The sequence below is a fragment of the Vulpes lagopus genome, chromosome 3 (assembly GCF_018345385.1).
Source record: "Vulpes lagopus strain Blue_001 chromosome 3, ASM1834538v1, whole genome shotgun sequence".
NCBI lineage: Eukaryota > Metazoa > Chordata > Mammalia > Carnivora > Canidae > Vulpes > Vulpes lagopus.
Genome location: NC_054826.1, coordinates 39,573,270 through 39,586,954, shown reverse-complemented (window position 1 = coordinate 39,586,954; position 13,685 = coordinate 39,573,270). Strand labels below are relative to the sequence as shown.

General features: G+C 35.1%; 1 non-coding gene across 1 annotated transcript; it reads right to left on the bottom strand.

Moving 5' to 3' along the window:
- Positions 1-13,316: 13,316 nt before the first annotated feature.
- LOC121488458 lies at positions 13,317-13,423 on the bottom strand. Its single transcript, XR_005987086.1, has one exon. It is a non-coding gene; the product is annotated as a U6 spliceosomal RNA (small nuclear RNA).
- Positions 13,424-13,685: the final 262 nt, after the last annotated feature.

The window sequence follows — 13,685 nt, the reverse complement described above, 5'->3', positions numbered from 1 at the left end:
TATAACTTTTTAATATCCCAAAATTTAACTACTAATAACCTGTTATTGACCAAAAGTCATAACAATAACATAAACAGTTAACATGTGTTTTCTATGCTATATGTATTATATATCCTTACATATTATATTTTTATATATATTATATTCTTACAGCAAAGTAAGCTAGAGAAAATATTATTAAAAAATCATAAGAGTAAATACAGTACTCTACTGTATTTATTTTAAAAATCTACATACCAGTGGACACACACAGTTCAATCCCATGTTAGAAGGTCAACTGTTTGTTTCATGCTTTATAGCTTTAAAAAGCTAGGGGAAAAAACAGGTAAGCAGGAAAAATACAGGAGTTGTAATATGTTTATATTTTTTCTCTAATTTAGTTAATACACTTCAGTTTATTTGTAACAGAGATATACAAAATTATTGGATATATGGTTAAATTAAAAACCAAGAACATTGCAATCTGGCAAATCAAAATGTGCCTTGCTTTCTTGAACTCTTCTCTGAAATTGCTTTTCTCAATGACATTACATCTAATCAATCAATTTGATTAAGCCATCTGGTGTTGCATTACTGGGGCTTAAATGAACACAGTTTTCTTCAAGGAAGTTAACTCTTGGTGCTCTACTTCTAAACTGGCATAGTCTTCTGAACTAGGTGGTTTCTTGCAGGTAGTATGCAAAATCTCAAAGTAATTGTGCCATATATTCCTAGAAGCTCCAATTCCATTCAAATAGTTTTGGAAAAATAAACAAAGGAGCCACAAGGAGATACATTCACTGGAATTACTAATTTTTTAAAAAATTTTTATTTATTTATTCATGAGAGACACAGAGAGAGACAGAGAGGCAGAGACACAGACTGAAGGAGAAGCAGGCTCCCTGCAAGGAGCCCGTTGTGTGACTCGATCCCAGATTCCGGGTTCACACCCTGGGCCACAGGCAGATGCACAACCACTGAGCCACCCAGGTGTCCCTGGAATGACTAAAATTAAAAGAAATAACAACAAATGTTTCATGGATATGAAAAAAGAAGAATCCTTATACATTTTTTATGGAGCTATTAAGTATTATAACATATTTGGAAAAAGTTCTGATGGTTTTTAATAAAACCAAACATATCTACTCGATGATCTAGCAACTCCATCAGTAGATATATACCCAAAGTGTATGAAAGCATATGCCTACAAGTGACTTGAAAAACAGTGTTATATAAGCTTTATTTGTAATAGCCTTAAACTAGAAAAAAGTTAATTTTTTACTGTTTTTATTCTTATCAAAGAATAGAGAAACAGATATATTTTTACAAGAAGATACTACTCAGAAATATAAAGGAGCAACTAATGTATGCAATAACATGGATGAATCGTAAAAACATTATCCAAGTGAAAGAAACCTTACACAAAATAATACACATGGTGTATTTCCTTTTACATAATATTCTAGTACAGGTAAAACTCAACTATGGTGAAAAAAGTCACAAAAGTGATTGTCTCTGTGGAGATGATGGGTAGAATTCCTTGGGCAGGAACATGAGGGAACTCTCTAGGGGTGATAATATTATATCTCTTGAAGTTGGTTTTCATTACACAAGTGTATGCATTTGTCATAAAATGGCACACTTACAATTTATGCATTTCCTTGTTTAGAAATTTTACCCCTGACAATGAGTATGGATTAAGACAGTGATGGATATATGAATTATGGGATAAAAAGAAAATATAAAAAAATGTAAATTATATCAATGTACATATTAGAAGGGGAAAGACCGTAAATAATTTTCAACATGAAATTACATGGAAACATTACTAAAAGTTCTATCTTTTGTGATCTTAATATCAAAATTAAAGTACAATAACTTAAAATTATCTTTTCAAATGAAAACATGGGCCAATGGCTTGATGCAAAAAATTGAGGACTGTTAGCTCAAAACCAGCAAATAATGAATAGATAAATATGCTAGGGAAAATTCACATATTCTCAAGAATTTTGATGAGATACTCTATTATAAAGATAAATTGAGAAAAAGGATTCCATAACAGTATTACACAAACACAATAAGATAATTGGTCTTTGTAGCACTAGTTTAAAAACAAACAAACAAAAAAGCCTGCATTGTCCTTGCATGTTTATTTACAATTTGATTTTAACATTATGACACTGCAAATGAACCTAGATTTTTATGTCCCTTATATGTGAGGACATAGTATTCCTCAATTGTAGAAACCTGTTGACTTCTAATTCTGACTTGATCATAGCTATAAACATCTTGAAATTCTGGATAACATAAATCAAATTGTTCTGGAGACAAAGTTGGAATTAAAAAAGGAAAAGAAAAATCTATAGGAAATAGAGTAAACAACACCTAAGCAGCAAGAGGGGAATGGGGATCAGAGTTATCCATCATTTTAATCTAGGAGTGTAGAAGTAACAAATGATTCAGTAATAACAGAGAAGTCCTTGGTCTGAATAGGAACCAAGATCCCTGCTTAAAGTCATGTCACAGGATGGGCTGTTTTTCCTAGCTGCTTGGGACATTGTGTGGAAAATATATAAGTCCCTGAATGATCCTAATTAGACATGCCAATTTTCCCCCTCTGAGTCTCTCATTTCCTTATTTACCAAAATGAATATTGCAGTTACCAATGATTGGGCAGCTTTTGTCAAAAGAGCAATCTATCATGTTTGAGGGTTGAAATGCCCTAGATTTAATTGGTGGTCACAGAATAATAAGCAGTAAACTAAAGAAAGCTTAGGTAGAGAAACAAAAGAAGGCTAGACAGAATTTTGAAATCCTTATAATCACAAGAGTGAGAAAATGAGGGTGCAAACCAAAGGCTGTTTCTTTGGAGTGGCTGGTCTTTTATAGGTCTCCAATCAAAATTGATGGCTCCAAGAACCTGCCTCTGAGTTACTTGTTCACATATTTTAGTCTCCTATTTTATCCCTTTTGAATATACTACCAGTGTCTTAATTTTTTTGTTCATTTATTTGTTTATTTCTTTGTTTATTTCTGTTCTTCCCATCCCATCACACTTGTCCAAATGTGTCAAGAAAAGATTAAGGTCCAAAGTCATAACAGTTTCCAGTCCCTTCTTCATCTAATTCATGGTTGCCCCACTATCTGGCATACTGTCTCCAGCCATATTGCTCCTGGAGTAGCCTCAGTCATAGGCCATGTTCTTTCTGTTCCCTCTGCCTCTAATATTCTTTCCATGGATTTATTGCAAGACCCTCACTCCCACTCGATTTAAGTTTTTACTCAGATGTCACTTCATCAAAGAGGATATTCTGACCACATCAGAAAAATATCTCCCTTGCTTTTCAGCACAGTTCTCCAAAATTAATGTAGTCGGTGCATCAGAATGTGTTTTATTAATGTCAGAGGAGAAGAACTCATATTTTTTTGGTTTTTACTTGATAATAGATAGTTATGGCTATGAGAATGATTATGGAAATTGATACATACCCATCAAATTATATAAATCATTCCTGTTTTACTGATGGTACAAGTAAATTGTGCTTGTTGTATAATATTAAAAGCGTACGTACCAGTAAAAAGAACAAAATGAGCATTCCTCTTCTCACTGTACCTCCTCTCTTGTACCCACTTACCAGGCCTCCCATTTTCCCTCTCTCTTTCGTTTTTTCCCCTCTCTCATTTTCCCTTCCTTTCTTTCTTCCTCATACCTCAAGGATGACATGTAGTGCTGATCAGCATTCTCAAGAATTTAGTGTAAACCCTTCCATATTTTAAAATTTACATTTATTATGTGTCTGTGTATACATGGCACTTATTGTATGCTTTTTTTAACATATGGAATACAAATGCCAAATGCAACTTGGTGACTAAATCTAAAGAAGTCTATATAATTGTGCAATGTGCTTTTTTTACTTAGCAATATATTATGGATTTTTTTGATATCAATAAACTTAGATCCACATTATTATTTCAGCTGCTGCATGGTAGTCTATTACAAGGATGTACCTTACCTATAATAATCAGTCTCTTTAACACTTGTTTTCAATCTTATATAAATAAAAATGCAGCAGTGCATATATTATATATAATGTCCTTTATAAATTTGTGTGGACACTATATTATGTTGCAGTACTGTAATAAATGGATCAGAATAGAGATTTCTGGAAAGATTAGATAGAAGATAGATAGATAGATAGATAGATAGATAGATAGATAACAGATAGGTGATAGATGACAGATAATAAATTTATTTTATGACAGAAGTAGCAGTACTATTGTGTGGTAAATAATTGATTAGTGAATTTTTTTGTTAGGTTAAATTTAAGCATATGAAATAACTTAGGTCTCACTTTAAATCATATAAAGATAAATTCTAACTAGAATCATTAATGTAAAAACAAATAAAAGTATAAAACTATTATAATAAGATATACAAATATGTTTTTTGACTATTGTTTAAGGAAGGCTTTTTGAAGGAAAAGTACATAAACAACTCCTGTGAATTAAAAACCTCTGTATGGGGACGCCTGAGTGGCTCAGTGGTTGGGTGGCTACCTTTGGCTCAGGGCATGATCCTGGGGTCAGGGATCAAGTCCCACATCAGGCTCCTTGCAGGGAGCCTGCTTCTCCCTCTGCCTATGTCTCTGCTTCTGTGTGTGTGTGTCTCTAATGAATAAATAAATAAAATCTTAAAAAAAAAAGAAAAACTTCTGTATGCCTTAGAAATCATAAAGTTTAAAAACCAGTGAGTAGACTGAGAAAAGGTAAATACAGCATCTGTGCATCTGCAACAAAGGTTAAATTTACTCACCACAAAATAAATCTTATCCAAATGGATAAGACTGAAAAAGAAAAAGAAAAAAAAAAAGAATGAAAGAGCTAAAGGATGAAAAATATGCAGAGGATATGAATAGTCAATTCACAAAAAAATTTGAGTAATCACATAGGTAAGGAGAGATATTGAACCCGATGAACATAAAGAAAAATGCAATTTAAAACAAAGCAGCACAATTTCACACTTAGAAGATTAGAAAACAGCATTAAAAGTCTAAATGGTATATGCATCAGCAGGAGTAAGAAAAACATTATTTTCTCATATTCTTTCTAGCAGGAGCCTAAATTGATGTAGCCCCTTTGGAGACAAATGTTAGTAGATAAGAAAACTAAGAATAAGCATAGGATGAACATAACTACCCAGCATTTCTTTCAGATTATATACACTGCATGTAGGATCTTTGATTTATTTGAGTTGGAAAAAAAAAATACTCGTAAGTTCAGAGGATTTATAAAATCCCTGAAATCTATTCATTAATATTCTAGGGTGTCCATTGACTTCTGCACCAATAACCTCTGGTGTAGAACTTCCTTGTTTGCAAACTAACATCATATAACAAATATCCAATGAATAGCAGAGCCCTTATAAAAGACTGAGAACAATTTAAATATCTCAAAGCTACTTATAGAGCAAAAAAAAAGGGGGGCTTTGTTGTAATTTCACCTTTGGAATTCTAGCTGAGGGGCAGATGACTGACTGCTACCTCTGATGTTTGTGTCCCTCCAAAGTTCCTATGTTGAAACCTAATCCCAAATGTGATGGTAATTATAAGTGGGAAATTCTGGGGGTGACTAGGTCATGAGGATGGAGCCCTTATGAATGGGATCAATGCCTTTACAAAGATATTGTGTGTATGTGCATGCGTGTGTTTGTGTGTGTGTGTGTGTGTGTGTGTGTGTGTGTGTGACTTATTCTTTAATGCCAGTTAGGTCACTGTGATGTAAGAATGAATTAGGGGCAGATGGAGCTAGGCAGGGAAAGATAAAGGAAAGGCCCAGAGTCGGGCTCCCATAAATCCCAAGGACACCAAATGGTCCAGAGTCAGGCTCCTACCCATCCCAAGGAAACAGAGATAAGACAGTAAAACCAAAGAAGAAAATAAATTAGGCTCCCTAGCCCCAAAGTGTTAGGGAGTATCTCCCTTCAGTAGTTATCAAACAATCCCAGATAATTACCAGACCTCAAAACAGCCATCTGTCAATCACTTGAGATACACAAAGAAATCTCAAGGCCTTGAGTTCTCCGGTTAGGTTCCGAATAAAAAGCCAGCCAAAAAGCCCTCAGTGGCAACTCTGTCAGGATCCCTCTCACTTTTAAGAGCTTTCTCTGTATCTTTGCTTAATAAACTTTTATCACTTTACTCACTCTCCTGTGTCCACGAGATTCATTCTTTGACTCCCTGAGATAAGAACCAAGCTCTCCCGTATCAGCTGCTTCTCAATTCCTTCATAAATTGAATCCTCTTCTTTTTCATACAAGTTACTTGGAGGTTGTTAAGCATATAATCTTGGGCCCAATGTTCAAAGATTCTGATTCTACAGACCTGAACTGGTATCTGGTAATCTGCATAATTTAGATGTAATCTGTAACTTTTCACTATAACTATCTTCATTAGTATTTACCCCTTTGCCTTCCTAGACCTTACTTACGGTCCATCGGTTACATTTTAGTCTTCAGACAGATCACCTTCACATCTCACCACATCTGCACCAATTTTGCCCCTTCTTTAGTCAAGATCCTAAAGATGTTTTTCCTTCACCTATACACAGGATCTCATCGCATTTAATCTCATTAAGAGTCTGGATCATTAGTAACACAATTTTCTTTGTCTTCCAACTTTTTCTTTATGATTCTTTTCCAACAGTTTTTAGCCATGTAAAATTCTCTCCTACCTTTAAAAGATAAAAACTTCCCTTCACCTCTTTTAGGCCCCCTGGAGCTATTTTCTTATCTCTCTCCTTCCATTCACAACCATGTGTCTTAAAGGAGTTGTCTGCAATTGCTGTCTCCATTCTTTCACCTTCTATTTGTGCTTTAGACAACTACAATCTGACTTCTGCCACCACCGCTCAGCTAAAACTGTTGTAGATAAAATCACCATTGACTTCTTTGCTACTAAATTCAACGGAAACTTCCCAATCCCAGTTTTAGTTAAACTTTGTGCAGAACTTGATCTGTTCATTAACCTCTCCTTGCTTTGCACTCTATTTCAGAGGAGGTGGGGTGCTATGATACTGTGCCTTTCTTGCTAGGTGCCTCTGAGGATTTTTATTGGATTTTTCTTTTGTTTTCCTCATATTTATATCCACTTCTTTTCTTTTTTATTCTAAATCTCCCCTCGATAATCCCATCCAGTCCCTGATTTTAATGTACTATTTTCTAATAACTTAAGATATTGTTTACAGTCTGTTTCTCTCTCTGTGGCTCCAAGCTAAATATCCAAGTCTCTATTGCATATCACAACCTGGATGGCAATACCATTACTAAATATGAAAGTCATAATAATTGAGAAATAATTGTAAGTCAGGCTCTCCATTAGACCTATTTCATGAATTATCTCAGCCTTATAAAGTAGATTCAAATAAGGTCATTTAAAGATGAGCAAACTGAGGCTTAAAGATATTTAATAAATTGTTCAACATGTGCACCTAGAATCCTAGAATCCAGATGTGTTTAATATCTAATCCCACACTGCTACCCATTTTTTATACCACATCTAAGGTTAAATATGCAAGGGATTCTCCACAAAAACTCAAATCCAACAGATCCTAAACTGAAATCTTCCACTTAGTTTAATATTATCACAATGATTTTCCACTTCTCCAGCAATTCACACAAGCAAGAAGCTGGACTTTTTGACTTATATATCATATCTAATAAATCACAAATTTTATAACTTCTACTTTCTTAATACCTTAAAAATGCAGAACTTCTATTTCTCTCTCCCCACTGATCAGAAACACAATTAGCCCTCCCCTGAATCAGTGCTGCAACTTCCTAACTGGTGTCCCTGCTTCAGGTTGTGACCTCTCCAATCTGTTTTTTAAAAGGCAGTCTGAATGATTTTCTGAAGTCAAATCCGGTCATGTCATTTCCTTGCCTACTTAAAGGCTGTCAATGCTATTCCATTGCCCTCAGGATAAACTCCTTACGAGGACATGCAAGGACATTCATGACCTAGCATCTCCTTATATTTATGGCTTCTTCCATCCAAACTACTCGCTTCATTATAAGCTCCAACCACAGGACACTATTTGTAGATCCCCAGGAGGATGTGCTTCATTTCAGTTCTACGATTTTAAAAGATTTTTTTCTCCCACTTAAAAACTACATCCTTCTTCCCCCATTCAATGGATCCTTCACAATTCAGCTTAAATGGAGCTTCTTCTTGTAAGCCTTCTCCCTCCCACTAAGATCCTTCTAGGTTCTCCCAGAGTGCATAGCTGTTTCCTTATAGAATTCATCACACTGCATTATCATTACTCATTCTTACCTGATTCTGTTACTGCACTTTCTATCTCTTCAATGGTGGCATCACGACATTATTTGAGCTTAGTTTTCCCAGAAGCAGAGCCTGAGGGAAGAATTCAAGTACAATTAATTTTGGAGGTGATCTCTGGAAACACTGGAGGCAGAGTAAAGAAGTGAGACAGGGAAGGGAAGATAACTAGTGAAGAACTCAAGTGCACTACTACTGTAGGTTAGTCGAATTTAATATGCTGAGGTGGCAGCATAATATGCTGAGGTGGCAGCATAATATGCTGACTCTGGGAGTCAGTGAAAAATCTGCACCTCAGAGTTACCCCATCCTAGGAGAGAGTTTGTGTGTTCACATACTATCCTGGTTTCCCTAAACATTAAGTAGTAGCACTGATTAATCCCCTCAATCCCAGACAAACCAGAGTGGTTAATCACCCTAACCACCAGCTCCCACCAGTTACTAGTTGAAGGCATCTGAGGAAGGGCAAGTGAGTGGAAGAGTAGAGATTAATTCCCTGACATTTTTAGCCTGTGTGTAGACAACAAAATTAATTCCCCTGATCCAAAAGCCCTTAGTCAAAGAAATTTAGGAGCTGACAGTTAAAGGTAAGGCCATTACACAAGACACACTGGATGTGCGTGATGAATATGGATCTCCATAGCATTTGCTACAGCCTTGTTTACTATTAGAGACATAATACTTCCCAATGTCTGGCACATAGCAGGTACTCAAAAATATTTATTAAATAAATTTATATGTAAATAAGTTACATATATATTTTTAATTTTTTTTTTACAAAGGAAGCAAGTTTCTGTGATTTATTTACTATTCTGTCCTCAGCATGGAATATTAATTCTAGCTCTTAGTAAATGATTAATAAATATTTTGAGTGAATGGGTAATTGAATAAAAAGGTCTTACTGAATGAAGTAGATTATCTTTAAGGTCCTTGTAAGCTGTGAGATTCTATAATATTTAAAAAGTCAATATGTACCTTCCACAGTATCCTCTTCAAACACATCACGTTGTTATCTGTGTGGGTACTGTGGAGAGAAAAACACACTATTTAATCATCCTTAATCAGCCCACATTAGGGAAGTGGAATGTTGCAATGTCCTTTCATCAGCCTTATAGCAGAGTGACTGTGACTAATTGGATAAGGGCCACCATGACCCAGTTTTTGGGTCCTGTCACTTCAGAAACATTAAAAAACACACCGTGGGAGGGTGGAACATAGATTGACTATTGCCACTTGTGCTTCACTAATGATAGAAATATAGAGAACTCCAGTCTCCCAAACTGGTGCTTCCCATAGCATTTTCTGTATTAAAAAAAAAAAAAAATGGAGCGGTGCCTGGGAGGCTCAGCTGGTTAAATGTCTGCCTTCGGCTCAGGTCATGATCCCAGGGTCCTGGGATGAAGCCCACTTTGGGCTTCCTGCTCAGTGGAGAGCCTGCTTCTCCCTCTGCTCTGCTCCTGTGTTTGCTCTCTCTCTCTCTCTCTCTCTCTCTCTCTCTATCTCTCAAATAAATAAATAAAATATTTTTAAAAATAAAAAAATAATTCAAAAAAATGGAATCAAAAGGGAGGTGTGTGTGTAGAAGAAGCTAGAGTCTTCAAATAGCTTTCTGAAACACCATCTGAAACAGGAAGGGCTTTGAATAAAGGACTATGGGAATGTGTTTAAACAACAACAGAAAGTAGATGTACTTATGGTTTTTAGAACAGTTAGCATTTAAAAAAGCTTTTTGTTTCTTCTGACTAATTATCTATGTACCACCGTCTTCTGCATTACTGGTGATGATTTTTTAGGTAGAATTTCTTGTTCTCTAAGAAAACTCTTATCCTGACCACATATAATGTTTTTTAAAAATCCAGATTTTTATCATAGTGATACGGGAGAGCTTGGTTCCTATCTTACAGAGTCGACACGGGAGAGTGAGTAAAGGGATAGAAGTTTATTAAGTAGAGATACAGAGAAAGCTCTCAGGAGTGATGGGGTCCCAACAGGGTTGCCACTGAGAGCTTTGCAGAGTTGGTCTTTTATTAAGAGCCTAATCAGGAACCTAAATCCTTTTAACATATCCACTGATATCACCCTTGAGTAAGGACTAGAGATAACATCTTTAATGGCTTACTTCCTTTTTGGAGTCTGATGATATTTTGTCAGTTACAAGTAGCTGTTATATCAAGACACCCTCCCACCCACACCTTAAGGCAGAGTGTTCTGGCTTGTTCCCTTATCTCTGGTTTCCTTACCAGCATTTTTGGGATTTGTGTGAGCCTGCTTCCGAGGCCCCTTGTCTAGCCCCATTTGTCCCTAATTTAATAGCAATTCTACATATCCCTTTCCTGATTATTAAATCATGTGCACAGCTAAGGATTTTAGAAAACTCAGAGGGTGATTTTTATTAGTATTTTTCGTTATATCTATCATCTACCTAACTATCCATCTATGCATTCATGATTATATATATTCTGCCTACCAAATTTGGAAGTTATCTTCATAATTTTCTGACTTAAAATTCACTAGGGTACATACTAAAAAATTATTTTGGGGGCCAAGAGTTAGGATCCCAGAGAGGCTGCAGGTTGTGATTTGCTTTAAATATGAGTGACTTTTGTAGTTCCTTCTCAGATGAATGGCAAAAGACTTGATTCTTATTGGATGACTTTTTTGGGAGCTGGCTTTCAAAGAAGCTGAAATCTAGACACAGCCAGAGGGCCATGTGACTCTGGTCAGGGGAGATGGACCCACAGCCACCAGAACTGTAAATTGAGAAAACAGTGATTTCAGGTTGTGTGTCACAGAGGCAATTAATTTTTATGCACCTAATTCTTTCTTGGCAAATGTATACAGCACACATGAGGGAAAACAACATTTAGGATGTCCTCATTTGGTGGTACTTGGTTGGCTTAGTCAGTATGTGATTCCTGATCTCAGAGTCATGAGTTCAAGCCCCACACTGGGGGTAAAGATTACTTAAAATGAAAAGTGGTTAAAGTGGTAAAGGTTATGTATACTTTACCCTAATTTTAAAAATTAAAAAAAAATTATTTGGTGAGGGTTCATGATTCTTTCTCTATTTTATTTATTTATTTATTTTTTTAGAGAGAAAGAGAGTGCACGTGCATATGCATATATGCAAGAGTTGGAAGGAGGGACAGAGGGAGAAGGAGAGAGAATCTTAAGCAGGTTCCCTGCTCAGTGTGAAATTCAGTAGAGCTCAGGCAAGGTTTGATCTTATGACCCTGAAATCATGACAGGAACCAAAATTAACAGTCACACTTAACCAGCTAAGCCACCCAGGCACCCCCATGATTCTCTTAAATTAGGACATAAAGGCTACTTATGTCTTTGGATATACATATATTTTCCACAACAACTGGATTATTCTGTTCGTATATCTTACAGAATATTTTCCAACTATTAAACCTTAACCAAATCTTTTTGTTGTTTTTCAAAGGCATTGTTTGTACTTGGGATGTTTATGTGAAATTCGACTCATACCTTATATAAGTTATAAAAGGTAAACCAGAATTAATGTGGTCCAGATTTCTCATGAGAATATTTTGAGCCTGCTCTCTTTTCCTTGAGGTCACAATGCTGGTTAGTTGCAAAAAATAGAGTTAGAAATTGGTTTGATTTTTTATCAAGATTCTTTATATTGTGCCCCTAGCTTAACAACCAACAGTTAGATCTTATTTTTATGGCAGATTAATAACGTTTATAGAGATATATATATAAAAAATGTACATATGTAGTTATATCCCTTTAAGTATTTTTGAGTTTTTTTAAATAAATATATATACTGAAAAGGATACTGATTAAATAATTTTCACAAATTATAGAAAAATTATGACCTACCTATGTACCTGGAATATAGATCTGGAAATGGTATTATCAGTTCCCAGAGGCATCTCTTGTGCTCAGGAATCCTCTCCTCCCCCATCCCTGTAAGAATTCTCCTTCATCACCATAGATTAGTTTTGATTCTTTTTGAATTTATGTAAATGGAACTTAAAATTTTCTTGTTTTGAGTTTGGCATTTTACTCTACATTATAGATATGGATTCAATCATGTTGTTATTTGTAGTTTATTTGATTGTTGTAAATTTTGTAGTGTAGAATATGCTATTGTATGAATATTTTGCTGCTTTTTTTTATCTATTCTGCAACTGATAGGCATTTGAGTGGTTTCAAGACATAAATTATTAAAAAAATAGCGTTCTGATTAATCTGTTTAAAAAATAAAAATATATTTACATATATGGGTGGTTTTAAATGAAATTTTCATGAATCATAGTGAGTAGCATTCATTTTTCAGATTTTATTTTGAAAATTCTCATCAACTGCCTATTGGGGTGAGGGCTTTTTTACACTTTAATAAAGATTCAGAGGTAAAATCTGTAGCCCCACTTTTAAGATGTTTGTAGCTTTACAAGAAAGACCACCTCATGTATACTTTTTGCAAATTTGGGGAGGAGTAAGGATTTTGTGACCAGATGTTTACTTCTGAATTAATGGTTTTTACTTACCTAGTAAATTTCCAATACCATACTTTTTTTGCCATTATAGGTGGCCCTTGTGCACTAGTTTGTAATGTAAAATAATTTCTATCATTGCTCAACACAAGCCTGAAAGCTTTAGCTTTCATGGCAGTAGCAGGATTTTTTTTTTACTTTAATAGATGTTACCAATTCTCTACTGCCAAACTGGGGAGGTAAACAATTTTTGTGTTTATTTATTTTAGTTTTTATTAAAATTCTAGTTAGCTCACATGCAGTGTAATATTAGTGCCAGGTGTATAATTTATTGAGTCAACACTTACATACAACACCCTGTGCTCATCACAGCAAGTTCCCTTCTTAATACCCATCACCCATTTAACCCACGCCCTGCTCACATCCCCTCCAGTAACCATCAATTTGTTCTCTAAACAATTTGATTTGCCTCTCTCTTATTTCCTGCTATGATTGTTTGTTTTGCTTCTTAAATTCCATACATGAGTAAAATCATTAAAATATGGAACGTTTCACAGATTTGCATGTCATCTTTGCACAGGGGCCATGCTACACTTCTCTGTATTATTCCAATTTTGGTATGTGTGCTGCCAAAGTGAGCACAGGAGGTCAACAATTTAACATAAAACACTTTTCAGAGCACTTTAAGATTCTCTACTGTTTAGTTCCTAGGTAACATCTCCATATCTAAAAATCAGTACATGTTTAAAAGAAATGCATGTTGGCTATGTAACTTCTTATATATTCCAGAAATGACAATTTTGTTTTGTTTTTGTTTTTTAAATTTTTATTTATTTATGATAGTCACACAGAGAGAGAGAGAGAGAGAGAGAGAGGCAGAGACACAGGCATAGGGAAAAGCAGG